The 13,662-nt window shown below is 44.6% G+C and overlaps 1 protein-coding gene across 4 annotated transcripts in view; it reads right to left on the bottom strand.

Moving 5' to 3' along the window:
- Positions 1 to 12,913, bottom strand: part of LOC115076687 (beta-1,4-galactosyltransferase 3-like) — a 58,447-nt gene extending 45,534 nt beyond the window's left edge. For 2 of the 4 annotated variants that reach the window (XM_029578408.1, XM_029578409.1), the window contains exon 1: positions 12,586 to 12,912. The gene's annotated coding sequence lies outside the window, so the exon portion shown is untranslated. Of the gene's footprint in view, positions 1 to 12,585 lie in introns of all 4 variants that reach the window. The other 2 variants (XM_029578403.1, XM_029578405.1) reach the window with 2 other exon arrangements.
- Positions 12,914 to 13,662: the final 749 nt, after the last annotated feature.

The raw sequence follows: 13,662 nt of genomic DNA, 5'->3' as shown, positions 1-13,662 counted from the left end.
TTTTCTCTAGTTGTACAGGCAATTTTTATTTTGGTTCACTTAAATCTATGTTTACGTCTCTTTATTATTTGACAGTTCTGTGGCATGATTAACAGTTTATATTGAACCAGAACTTTAACTGAAGTTAGTTTATGGTCAGACTAAGGAACTGTAACAATCCGAATATCAACTTTTTAACCTTTCACAGCTTCTGATTCAAGAATACTAAACAACCACATGCCCTGCCTTATGTTTCGGGCCTAGAATAAGGCAGGCGTACATAGCTTCTAAACAAATCTCGCATGTGAACTACAGGGGCATTTTGTTCATATGGAGGAGATTAAAATCTAGGATTATGATAGATATATCTAAAGTTACTATTAGCAAGCAACTCATACGGCGTGCAAAATATCTCGAGACACAATGTTAAACATATAGAGGTCCATATTCAGACATAGTCCGGCTATGTGAAACCGCACTATTGAATATAGCCGGCTATCCTAAGCTGGCTAACTATAGCTGCCTAACTTTAGACAATTCTTTCACTTGACCAGGTTTAGACAGCTAGAATACCCAGCTAACTCTGAATATTGGAGTTAGCCGATTAACTTAGCCAGCTAAACTTTCCTCCTGGTTACGCCCAAATAATAATTTAGCTGGTTAACTTCCGAGTTAGAAAGCATTTAGCTGGCTAATATGGACCTTTGAGTTAACAATTTAGAGATTAGGAGCAAAACTTTGAATGAAGAAACAATGTTGATGTTAACTGGCAATAGTCCTAGATATTTTTGGAACACTATCATTAGCCCCCCCCCCAAATCAGCCTATTCTCGGTTGTGATATCACTTCATAGCCCTGCAGTGCAATTTGATTAAATTAGAATATGATCTGTGTCTGCTAGCCATGTTTCAATGAGGCACAAACAGGAAGGCTTTTGTTCACGCAGTAAAATCAACAATTACTGGGATCTTTTTTTTTTTTTTGTTATTGACTTGGCATTCACAAGTAAAATAGAAATATGCACGAAGGTAGAAGTATATTACTGCACTTAATGGGTTTCAAAAAAAAAAAAAAAAAGACAATTCTATTGTAAGTAAGTTGAGGCATGTTTCTTTGGCCCCAGAATATTGGGGCATTTTCCCCAATACAAATGGTAGCAAACCGATACAGTACACACGCTATAAAGAAAGATGAAACCAACCTTAATCTGGAGATACAGTTGGAGCATGTCAGTAGCGCACAATGGGGCAGCTGCTTTTGCACGCTCCTCAGGTGCAGCACCTTCGGCATCCTAGATCTCGTCTTAGCCCAGCATTCAGCAGATGATGTCAGATGTGGCCGGGGCTGTAGGGCTAAGGGTGGGGGAGATGACTCATGCACAGGTAGCAGCCGGGAGGCTCGCCCAGGTGGACTGGAAGCCTTGACAGACAGCAAATCAGAGGTGAGATGGAATGGGCACAGCCTGTCATGCAAGATTACTGCAGGGAGAGCCTGCGAGTTTTGTACTTTTTCTGCTCCAGGTGCCGGTATTTAGTGTCAGAGCAGGCGGCAGCAGCCCAGCGTGCTCCTGCCACGCCTTCTGCTGCTGCAGTAGGCCATAGGTGTCTCCCCTGCCTTTTCCTCTCTTTCTGCCTGGTGGGGCCCCCCCTTCACTGCAGGGCCCCCATGTTTAGTCATCTCCCTTGTTCCCCGCTCCCCGGTACTCCATCGCTGGAGATGACCCATCGAGATCGGATCTATGACTTTTCCAGGGTGAGGATCTTTCGCAGGGCGATCTGCCATTGGATTTCAGCAATTCGTAGAAATTCATGGAAAAATAACCAAATATCAGATCAGGAGACTGGATATTCGTTGATTGATAAAACCTGATTCAATCTACTGAAAAGTCAGTGTCTCACCCGGCCCTGGATATCCAGACTGGGCTTTGCAATTTTGGATTATGATGCAATCCATAAGTGTCTTGCAATAAAACCAGCAGGATTTATTTATTTTTTTATTTATTTTTAACAAAAATGCCCACTGAATTATCCTCTCTCCCCCCTCCCCCCCCCCCCAAAAAAACCCCAAGTCTCAAAAAGGGGATGTTAAAGTGTTCATTTCTGGATTAGCCTGGTGGATAAATGGCAGTGCCGCACACTACAATGCGGAGGGACCTGGGCTCAGTTTCTGTCCAAGGTCCCCTGCTCCCTGGGTCAGCCAGGCCTGAGGATGCTGCAGAGGCAGCTCTCACAGCCTCTGGTGGTTTCCTGGTGGTCGGAGTACAAGAAGGAACCCTGGTGCATGGGCCCTCCCACCCCAACCACGGAAACTCACTACAACAATTGGACTAAAGTAAGTTAAGATCGGATATAAAAAACAGGGGTAAAACATGCCCCAGATAGTAGCAAATGAAGGCTCTTGGCATTAGTTCCAGACGAGCTGGAAGCACAGAAGTGCAGCAGAACACTGGCAGGGGAGAAAGAAATGTCCCAGCTGGTATTTGCTGCTTAAGGGCTTGATTTTCCAAACAACTTGCTCGCATAAAAACCCACTGGGGCGGATTTTAAAAGGGTTACGCGCGTAATATTTGCGTGTAACCCTTTTAAACCCCTCCTGCGCGCGCCGAGCCTATTTTGCACAGGCTTGGCGACGTGCGCAAGCCCCGGGACGCGCGTATGTCCCGGGGCGGGTGCGTAGCCAGAGGCCTCCAAAGGCCTGCTAGGCTGGGGGATCGCGCGCTGGCACTTGGCCGGCGCGCGCAACTTAAATAATAAAGGTAAGGGGGGGGATGGCGGCCTCGGAGAGAACGGGGAAAGCCATCGGGGCTCCCCTAGGGCTTGGCGCTCGCAAGGCATATTATAAAATCGGGCGGAGATTTGAAAACCTGGCCCATTGTGTATAAGTGGCGTTTTGAAACATCAGTCAGGGCAATTATGTTTATGCAAGTTACAAAGAGGTGGTCGGGGGAAGCCATTTACATGCATTTATTTTATTTTATTTTATTTTAATATATACATTTTACACCTGCTGAAGAGGAGGTGCCACTGTGTTTACGTTGCCAGAGGTACCGCGCACACTGGAAAGTCTACTTGTATTTTGTATATACAAACGTGAGCCCTACACGGGCCGCTGAAAGCTACCATTTTAAAATCTGGTTTCTCTTGTGCCAAAATGTATTTTCTGTTTTTGAAATGCAAACCCCAGAAATTCTTGGGGGAGGGAGAGGGCCTACGGAACAGAACTGCCATTTTTGCTACCCTGTTTCATGTCCATGTTAAAATTAAAATAATAAAAAAAAATTTCTCATGAAATATGGGGCAACTTCCTATTACATTGGAGAAGTGAAGGATCAGTAGGAAACTACCAGATCACAAAAACAGCTGTTTATTTTTATATCAGAATACCAATGGGGATTCAATATGTTCTCTGAAACCTTTTATACCTGTGCAAGACAAGGGTTCTCTTATGACAAGTCTACAATAAAACTCCATTTAATATACATGCAACTCCCATGATATTTCTCTTAAGAAAAACAAAATAAAAGACACACACTGCTCTCTCAATTAGCTTGCAGTTCCTTAGAAAATCTGCAGATCAATGGAATTCAAGCCCTGGGATGAGCAAGGAGAATCCTTAGTTACAAGACAGCAGAGGAAGACCCAAGATCAACTGAGGTCTAAAAGTAATACAAAGGAATTAAATTGGGCAGCCGACATAGACCTTGTGATCTTTATCTGCCATCAGGGTTGTACAATTTTTATGAACCATACAACAGTGAAACCAGTAGTTCACAAACAGATTCACAAAGTCAGTGGATGAGGATGCGAGAATTAGACAACACTCCCTTTGCCCACCACAGGGGCATGTGCTGCCACCACACTCCCTCCAGACCTCAGCTCCAAGCTGCAGCTTGGCCATTAAGAATATACCATAACCAAATCTGCCTAAAACTCAGGACAGATGTACTATGTATGGTGACTGCCCAAATAGGTGTGGTGGTATCTGCATACCTGGGAACTTTCCGGATTTGGCCCGGAGACTCCGGAATTCTAAAAGAATTACCGGGTCTCCGGGCCAATACCGGGCCAATTTGCTGCAGCAAAACCAATCTTCTTGGACCCGGAAAGAAGAAAGGAACGTCACTGGTCTTGCGCGGCTGATAAAAGGAGGAACTCGACAGTGATTTCTACCATCTCCGGACCTTTTTAACTCTTAACTTCGCTTCCTCGTGACACCACCTGCTCCTGCGCGGCCTGTTTCCTGTATCCAGCTGCTTGCCCGCCCCATCCTATTTGCCTTGGCCAACTGACATTGCGATTTCCTGCCCGTGCATCAAATGAGGAGTAAGAAACAGGCAGCGTCCACTTCCGCAGCACAGAAGGAGAAGGAAGAGGCTGCTGCTGTGCTCCAGGAGTCCACGTTAGAGTCTGCTGTTGCTAGTGTGTTTTGAAAGGGGGGAGAGAGAATGAATGAGCTTGTCTGTGAGAGTGAGTGAGTGAGTGTGTATTTGTGTAGGAAGAAGAGATCTGAGAGTGTATGTAGGTGAGTAGGAGAGAGCTGAGTGCAAGTGAGCATGGGTGTGAAAGTGAGTGGGCATGTGTGTATGGAAGAGGGAGACCAAGAAATGATGATTTGTGCATAATAAAAGATTTCCTGGTGTTCACCGGTCCATCTCATTTCTTAGTCGCTACTGCAGTCTTGGATCGGTTTCCGGTTTGTTTCTTTGGAAGAGGGAGAGACATGAGTGTGTGTGTGTTGGTGGGAGAATGGCAGAAGTAAAGGTGTAAATGGACATGTGAGAGAATGAGCAGTGAAAGCAAGTGTGAACATGTAAGAGTGTTTATGAGAGCACATTTGTGAGCATCCGGTCCCACTGTGCGGTCCCCGTCCCCCCAATCCATGGTAATCTCAGGGTGACTGGAAGACAAAAGTTCCCAGATATGGGTATCTATGGCACCATGTGCTGACAGGCCCCAGCTAGGGGGGACTAGAGAAGTGAGCTCCAGGTGTTGGAACCTTACTTGTTCCAAAAGGTGATTCAGGGTAAGATGCCCCCAGTTTGTAAGCAAGAGGATGTCAGCGCTGGGCAGGCTGGTGCAAGGTATTCACCCACGAGGCGCAGTACAGGACTCTAAAATAGAGTAGTGCAGGCTCTGCTGCCTGGCCAGCCGCCTCCCCCTTGGGTTGAGCCCGCAGGTCGGCAGAACTTCACCAGCAGGGCACTTGGAGCAGGGGTTCAAGCAGGAACAAGGCAGGAAGAAAACAGGACAGGCAGCGATACAGGAACATAGGGGAGCGAACACAGGGGGCAAAGCAGGAACAAGGCAGGAAGAAAACAGGACAGGCAGCGATACAGGAACATAGGGGAGCGAACACAGGGGGCAAAGCAGGAACAAGATGCAACAAGAGCAAGGAACAGACAGGCAAAAGGGGCCATAGAGACCTAGACAGGAGAAGGGCAGGGCAAGGCAGAGATCTACACAGCAAGAACAAGGCAAAGAACGCCACTGAGAGGCCTAGACAGAGCAAGGACAAGGAAAGGCAAATAGGAAAAGAAAGGCAAGGTAATCAAAAGGAAGGTCTAAGCAAGGAGCCAGGACAACTCATAATGAAACCCTGAGCTGAGACTGAAGGAGGGTTTTTATAGGGCTGGCCAAGCTGCATCCTGCAGCCTTCAAGGTGGAGGCTAAAGTAGATCTGACTGTGGCCCAGTGAGGGCCACTGCTGGCAGGAGGCTGTCTAGCAACCAGTATCATAGTGGGAGAATGCTCAGCACCAAAAGTAGCACTTTCAAGACTAATGGGAGAAACTTCTCTCTCACTCAATGCACAACTAAGCTCTGGAATTTGTTGCCGGAGGATGTGGTTAGTGCAGTTAGTGTAGCTGGGTTTAAAAAAGGTTTGGATAAGTTCTTGGAGGAGAAGTCCATTAACGGCTATTAATACACTCTTCTGTTGATGCATTAGTTCGTCGAGCTCTTGCACTACTCACGTTTGCGCCCATCTACACATTTTTCTATTAAATGTATATCCTAAGTTACACTACCCCTATTTAGCTAGTACCCATATTTATCCACGTTACTCTGTCGAGTTACTGTTGCTTATGTAATATTTATTGATGTTCCTATGTTCAGAAACTCTGTTTATTGTAACGCCTTAACCGCGACAGTTTTGTTCTTTGGAAACCGACCTGATTTGATACTTGTATTAAGAAGGTCGGTATATAAAAATCCTAAATAAATAAATAAATAAATAATCAATTTTACTTGGGGAATAGCCACTGCTATTAATTGCATCAGTAGTATGGGATCTTCTTAGTGTTTGGGTAATTGCCAGGTTCTTGTGGCCTGGTTTGGCCTTTGTTGGAAACAGGATGCTGGGCTTGATGGACCCTTGGTCTGACCCAGCATGGCAAGTTCTTATGTTCTTATGAAATATTCTTCCCTTTACATAATGCTACACATTTGTTTTGTTCTAAAAACCTCCTTAAGAAGAAGGTAGATACTATTTCACACCTCCCTTTCTTGCCTTCTTGGAAGCAGTCCCTCCTTGTGGCTGGGAATTTACTTTCCCCAACCCTTTCAGATCTGTAAATAATACAGCTTCCTGTTTTGGCAAGAAACCAAATGTCATCTGACAATTTTTTTTATTTTCTTTCTATTTGTTAATCTTTTATTTCTGTGCTCTAATACAGTCATCAGAGGCAGCCTTTCCTAGGCAGGGTTGGTGGACCTCTTAAAAACGCACTCCTTGACCCTTTGGATTTAATATTTATTGAACTGGGCACAATGAATTAATAACCTTTACTGGATCCAATTACAGAAAAGGTGATTCCAGGCCACAAAAAAAAAAAAAGTTATACATCATACCTTCCAATCATCTCTCTAAACCATATGTTCAGAAAGCCGATAAGATTTCAATGTCAGATGAAGATTTATTTATTTATTTATTTCGGATTTTTATATACCGACATTCTCAATACAAGTATCGAATCAGGTCGGTTTACATATAACAAAACTTTCGCACAAAAGGCGTTACATGGAACAGCGTTTCTTAACATATAACGTATAACATATTGCATTTAGCATATAACCTATAACATATGGATATTAATAATAGATTAAATTAAATAAGGATATTAAATATGGATATTAAATTAAATAAGGATATTAAATTAAATAAATATGGATATTAAATTAAATAAGGATATTAAATTAAATATGGATATTAATAATAGATTAAATTAAATAAGATATGCCTTTTTCCCTTTAAATATTACAAAACAGACAGTTTTGACAGAATACTTTTAAAAAGAGCTATTAACACATTCACTGTAGTACTAGGCAGCTCCTACTGATAAGATCCCTGCTCCGAAAAGAAATTTTGTCTTTTTGGAATGGCTAGGTGGCTTGCTTAAGGTCGCATTTTAAGCAGTGGGGATAAGAACCTGCAGCGAAGGAGGACTGTGTTTTCCAGTTTATGTGGTGCATGTGAACTATGGAAACCCGTGCACATTGTAATCTCTACCTGCATGCAAAACACAGCAACATCAACACAGGACATCAATAGCAGTTTGTTTAAATAAAAACGGAGTTGCGTGGCTTTATACAGCAACAAAGCCAGGTGCTCTGCCAAATGACAGCCTTAGAAAGAGCTTTTGTTTTTCGCTTGTTTTCTCTTGCTCCTTGGGGTTTCAGCAAAAGTCAGGATACAGAACTATGAAATTTCAGCTACAGCTATCTGGACTAAACAAATGAATTAAAAAAAAAAAAGCTATTTAAAAGAATCTATGTTTAAGTGCTTCCTTGTCTTTTAACACTTAAAAAAAAAAAAAAGATCTTGATGCACTGGAGAAGCTACAGAGAGGGGCGACCAAAATGATAAAGGGGATTGAATGGCTCCCCTGTGAGGAAAGGCTAAAGAGGTTAGGGCTGTTCAGCTTGGAGAAGAGACGGCTGAGGAGGGGATATAATAGAGGTCTACAAAATTATGAGCGGACTAGAACGGGTTAATGTAAATCAGTTTACTCTTTGAGATATTACTAGATAGCACTCCATGAAATTAGCAAGTAGCACATTTAAAACAAATCGAAGAAAATTCTTTTTTCATTCAAGGTATAATTAAGCTCTAGAATACATTGCCGTAGGATGTCGTAAAGACAGTTAGCTTAGCTGGGTTTAAAAAAAAAAAGGATTTGGACAAGTTCCTGGAGAAAAAGAAGTCCATAAACTACTAGTCAAGTTGACTTAGGGAATAGCCATTGCTATTCCTGGCATGAGATCTACTTAGGGTTTGGGTACTTGCCAGGCACTTGTATCCTAAATTGGCCACTGTTGGAAACAGGATGATGGACTTAATGGACCCTCTCTTTGACCCAGTATGGCAAATGGGTCAGAGAGAGGGTCCATTTTTATTTTAACTTCCTATTTTGAAAAAAAAAGTTACTTGCTTCCCTATTTCAAGGGCTGCCTGTTCAGGGAGTCAGAGCTCTGCTTGGCATGCAAGCCTGTTGCTGTTGCTAGACTCTTGGTGCCATGTGCCTCCAGGATAAGCCCACCCCCATCTATTCTAACCAATGTTTAGGGACCTTCCTTTTTATTTCCCTCCCTTCCCTGGAAAATGTGTCAGTGCTTATTACAACACTAACAAAAATGGAGATAATTAGTGGAGTTTACTTTGGTGGACAGAAGGTATGATAGCAAAAAAAATTAGGGTCCTATAGCAGGGAAACCCAAACTTGGTATAAAGATGGTCGCATAATTTTCAAGATCATTCAATTTTCTGCAAAGTTCCTCACTGGACCTTTTCAGGAAATACCTGCTGAAGATCTTTTTGTCCCTGCTACAGGTATTTCACCAATTAATAAAAATCTAGTTTTAACTTCTGGTAAAAAAAAAAAAAAAAAGGGATCTTCATGGTGACAGAGTTATGGCACAAGACTTATCAGGGATAGTTTTGGATTTGACAGGGTTGCTGGAGAATTCATCCAGGCATTTTCCCCATAGACACAGAATGGGAGAAATGCCTTAGTGAATCAGGCCTTAAGAAAGCTTCGTTGCTGGGTCTCCTTTGTGTTTCTTCAAGATCAGGTTGCTGCCTTCCACTTGTATTAGCAAAAAATCGGTTAAAACGTTTCACGGGCCAGAAAATACGGCTTTATCCGGATCTGTGTCGAACACAGGAAAAAATGTCCTGCTAGCAGGCAGATGTTCTCCTGTTTGGCACTACTTTTTTTAAATTCAATTTCTGTGCAAATGTTTGCTTAAGACCGATATGAGACATTTTTTTTTTAATTCTCTAAGATATTTCTTAAATAAAAAAAAAGGGGTGGCAACATGATGGCCTGTGTTTTACTTCGATCAGAGATGGGATGTGATAAGCTTTATATACGTGAAGCAAAAATGTCACTTGTTAGCTGGGTTCAAAAAAGGTTTGGATAAGTTCTTGGAGAAGTCCATTAATGGCTATTAATCAAGTTTACTTGGGGTCTAGCCACTGCTATTAATTGTATCAGTAGCATGGGATCTTCTTAGTGTTTGGGTAATTGCCAGTTTCTTGTGGCCTGGTTTGGCCTCTGTTGGAAACAGGATGCTGGGCTTGATGGACCCTTGGTCTGACCCAGCATGGCAATTTCTTATGTTCTTATGTTAATTTTTCTTTCATTTTTTTTCCTTTGTATATGGTCAGCTTCCAGGCTTTTTCAGATTCCCCTTCCTTATTTATATAGTGGTCTGCTTTGTTGGGTTTGTTTTCCTATATTTTGCTGATTCAAGATTATGTTTTATGTATTTTGCGAAAAATTATAAATAGAGAACATTTTTTTCCTTCACTGACAGAGCTAGATGAAAACTGTAATGACTTCTTTTCTCAGCATCTACCCATTTTGTCTCCTACAACATCTCCTCTCAATTTTTTCCTTTTTCCAGCACCTTTCCACCTTTCTTCTATTTTCTCCCCAGCATGTCTCTTCTCCACATCTCCTTTCTCCCTCCTCACCCAGAGACTTACCTCTTCCTTCCCACTCCCCCCAGCATATCTCCCTTTTTTTTTTAAATCACACCTTCCAGGGCCCTCCCTCACCCTTCCACCCAGGACACTGTTCCTTGTGCCTCCTCTCCCAGCAGTGGTTCCAGTCGCAGTTTTGGCCTTCCCTTCTCAAACGGCAGTTCCGAGATCACCACCAGCGGGTTAACTCCCATTTCTTGTCCTAGAAGCGGCGGCAACAGCTCTGGCTTCCTTTCTCTGGTGCAACCCTAGCTTTGGCGGTGGATGCACTCGCCTCTCCCTCCACCGGCAGCCCTTCCTCCTGCAGTGCGAGCATTCACTCCAGGCTGCAGCATGCCTGTGGCTCCTGCCACCCTGGATGCATCCCAGTTCCTGCATATGCCCCACCACTGGTCTTTTAGATGCTGGAAAGTGTTGCAGGCCTGAGCTATGATTTTTAAATTAGGGTGAAAATCTGTTTAAACTGATTTCAATTTTGCAAAAACCCAGGAATGTATCAGTGGAAATCCTTTAAACTGAAAACAAAGGACCGTATTAATGTTTATTAACAAAGGTTTATGATTATTTTGAAATAGATCATCAGTGCTCTCTGATCTGGTAACTAAGAATTCTTGCACATTTGTAATGACTCTATGGAAGTACTTTCTATATAATATCTATTTTAAATTTAGGGTTTGTTTTAACACTTTGACTACATATTTAAAGACAGAGAACTTAGCCTGCCCCTTTGATTTAGGCTGCAGCAATGGGGTACAGACTTCTACTGTCCACTGGGATCAGCTGGAGGTGGGAGCAAAACACTGGATCCCAGGGAGAGAGGGAAGGCAGCTGCCACAATATGAAATATCACCCCTCCTGCCCTCAGAGTGGCAAAGGTTCTCTGTGCCACCTGCGCATGATGTCTGGGCTAGGGGAGGGAAAAAAACAAACCGACCACGGTACCTATTCATACATGATTTTGACAGTAGTACTAAAAGATCACCATACTTAAGAGATGGTAGTCTTGTGCTGCCAGGCAGTCAGAATGCCTTGGTTATCTTAAGAGGCTGGACGGCAAAGGCAACACCAGCCTGGAAATCACTCCGGTTCCTATAAATATTTACATTACGATTTGCTGGATAAGCAGGCTAGAATTAAACATGGGCCAGCCACAAACTCACCTTCACAATATCTCAGAACTGAATTGCTGCATAAGCCAAACAACTGTGCTAATGGAGTTCCATTTTGCACACAGGCAGGCCGATGCAATTTCATGTAAAAAGTGCGCATTCAAACTGGGCGCACATTTTTTTTTTTTGAATGCATGCACATCCACTTCTCCTGGGATCTTGATGCAACAGGCAAATGAGCTGATGCGCCAAAAGGGATGCACAATGGGTAATTTGTGCGTCCCCAGCACTCTGCATCCGGTGCCCAGGAGGCATGGCTGTGCGCCCACAACAGCCTGGCCAGAGCTCCCTTGCCATCCCTGGCAGGGCTGTTCCTGATTGGCCACTCCACTTACTGCCAACAGGGGCTCCAATTGGCCCACACCTTGGGGTTACTGCTCTCTGTGGATTTCCGATTTTATTTTTTTTGTTGTTGAGCCCTGGAGCACTGCAAGATTCTGCTTTCTGAGATTCCTCCTACTTAGTATCATGACCATACCAATAGGAGGAATCACAGAAAGCAGGATTTTTTTTTTCAGGGAGCCCTTGAGCACGGCTTGCTTTAACACTAATGCCCTGGCAGATGTTAAATTTGCCATTTTAAAATGGACGCCCTGGGCGCTCGGCAATTTTTGGCCTTTCAGGGTAACAGCCTTATCTGCATGGAATTTGCGTGTGATGAGCACTATTAGCTATGCGCGCGATTGGACACATGTTTTGGATAGGCTAATCCCCATATTGCATCAGGAGTTATTTTAGCGCATCCAAACTGCTCACCCAATAGAAATGTTACCCAGTGCGCTAGCCTGAGTGCAGGATAGCGCTTCAGCCTGCAGGTGTTTAAAGTTTTATAAAAGCGGGATTCCACCTTATTCCTGGCCAGTGAAGGCACGAAATAAATACGCGAGAGAGCACCTCTCCACTGAGAGGGTGCCGTTAAGGTCCCTGCGATTATAAATGTACCTCCTTTTCTCCACACTCCTACTGTCATTTCACTTTCTTATCATTGTCAAAAGAAAATACTAAATATCCTTACCCCCCCCCCCCCCGCAGTTGTTTCCCCAAACAAAAAAAGGTCACAACTTCCTAAGCGTAAACAAATATTTGTTCGTTGTCTCTTTGTTTTTGAATTTAAAAAGAAGAAAACGGACCTCTCGCGCCCCAGTCTTCAGGAAGATTAACATCTGATAAAAGCAAACGGCCCCGATCACCTACAGTACAAGAATGCAATCTGCTGTGAAGGAGCCGAAAGCCAGAATAAATATAAACCAAACAAGGGGGGGAGCGCACATGTCAAAGCTGCCCCTTGCGTGGGATTAGGGGGGCGGCCGCAGCGCCCCCACTCTCTGGAGGGGCGATTGTTGCTATTGCCCTGAGCAGGGAGAGACTGGGCGTTATAACGGGAAGTTTGGGGAAAGCCATTACGTGCCCTTCTTCTTGCTCCTTTCTACGCGTTTCGGTGGCGCGTTACTTACGTGCGACTGTTAAGTGCCTCCAAGCCGGTTACCGCGCTCTCCTCCCTCTACCCTATAGTCGGGTTCGGCCCGGCCCAGGCCCCTTTCTATGGGGAGCGCTATAAGGAATGCCTCTCCTCAGACACCGAAGAAGCGCGTTACCTGCGGCGAGCGAGGGCCGCTCCGGGAGGTGGCAGTGAGAGGAGGAGGAGGAGCCGATGCCGCTGCTCTCAAGTTACAGGATCAGGTGCACGCGATCTCTTTCCCTCCCTGCTCTCCTCACCAGTCTTTCTTCTCCTGCTCCCAGGATCCCTCACTCTCTTCCCGCCACCCTCCAGGATCTCTCACTACTTTCTCTTCCCCTCTCCCTTCCCAGATTCCTCCTTGCTTTCCCCTCCACTCTCCTTTCATCTCAGGGTCCCTCCCTGCACTCCCCCACCTCTCACATAACCCCCAGGATCCCTCACTACTTTCTTTTCCCCTCTCCCCAGGGTCCCTCTCCCTCCAAAATAATTCCATGCTCCCCTCTCCACTTTTCCTTCTCCCTTCCCCCTCCACCCCCAGATCTCGCTGGTAATTTTCTAAAAAGAAAAGGTCCCAGGACAGTGTCAGTGGCCTCCATCTTCTACTCCAGTTGAAATTGGGATAGGGTATTAAATTCAAAAAGGTTCCAGGCCAGCAGACTGACAGTGATCTGGGCCCCGGACAGTAAATGTCATTGGCCCCTAACCACTCATCTGAGGCTAAAGGTGATGAGGGCTCTCGGGCACTGCCCTATTGCGTTAATGGTCAGTCTGGTTCTGGGTTGGCGACCTGGCAGAAAATCACCATTCCTACTCCCTTTCTCTTCCCCACCTCTGCCAACAGGATTGCTCCTTGTTCTCTCCATTGCTGGGCTGCGCTGCCAGCGGGGGAGGGGGGGGGTCTAAGGGTGGCCAGAAGAAGAGAATTGGCTGGGGGCAGGGGTAAGTGGTTTGCCTGGGCTTTCTCCACCCCTACGTTACGTTCAGCTTGGCACTAGTGCGAAGTGACAGAAAAATCTTGCCCGCTGGTCACTGAGAAGCTTAGCACTGAGCCTGGTACTGCTAGTAAGAAGTG

The sequence above is a fragment of the Rhinatrema bivittatum genome, chromosome 15, assembly GCF_901001135.1.
Source record: "Rhinatrema bivittatum chromosome 15, aRhiBiv1.1, whole genome shotgun sequence".
In the NCBI taxonomy this organism is placed as follows: Eukaryota; Metazoa; Chordata; class Amphibia; order Gymnophiona; family Rhinatrematidae; genus Rhinatrema; species Rhinatrema bivittatum.
Note: the sequence above shows the minus strand (reverse complement) of the source record. Positions and strands in the feature narration are given on the sequence as shown.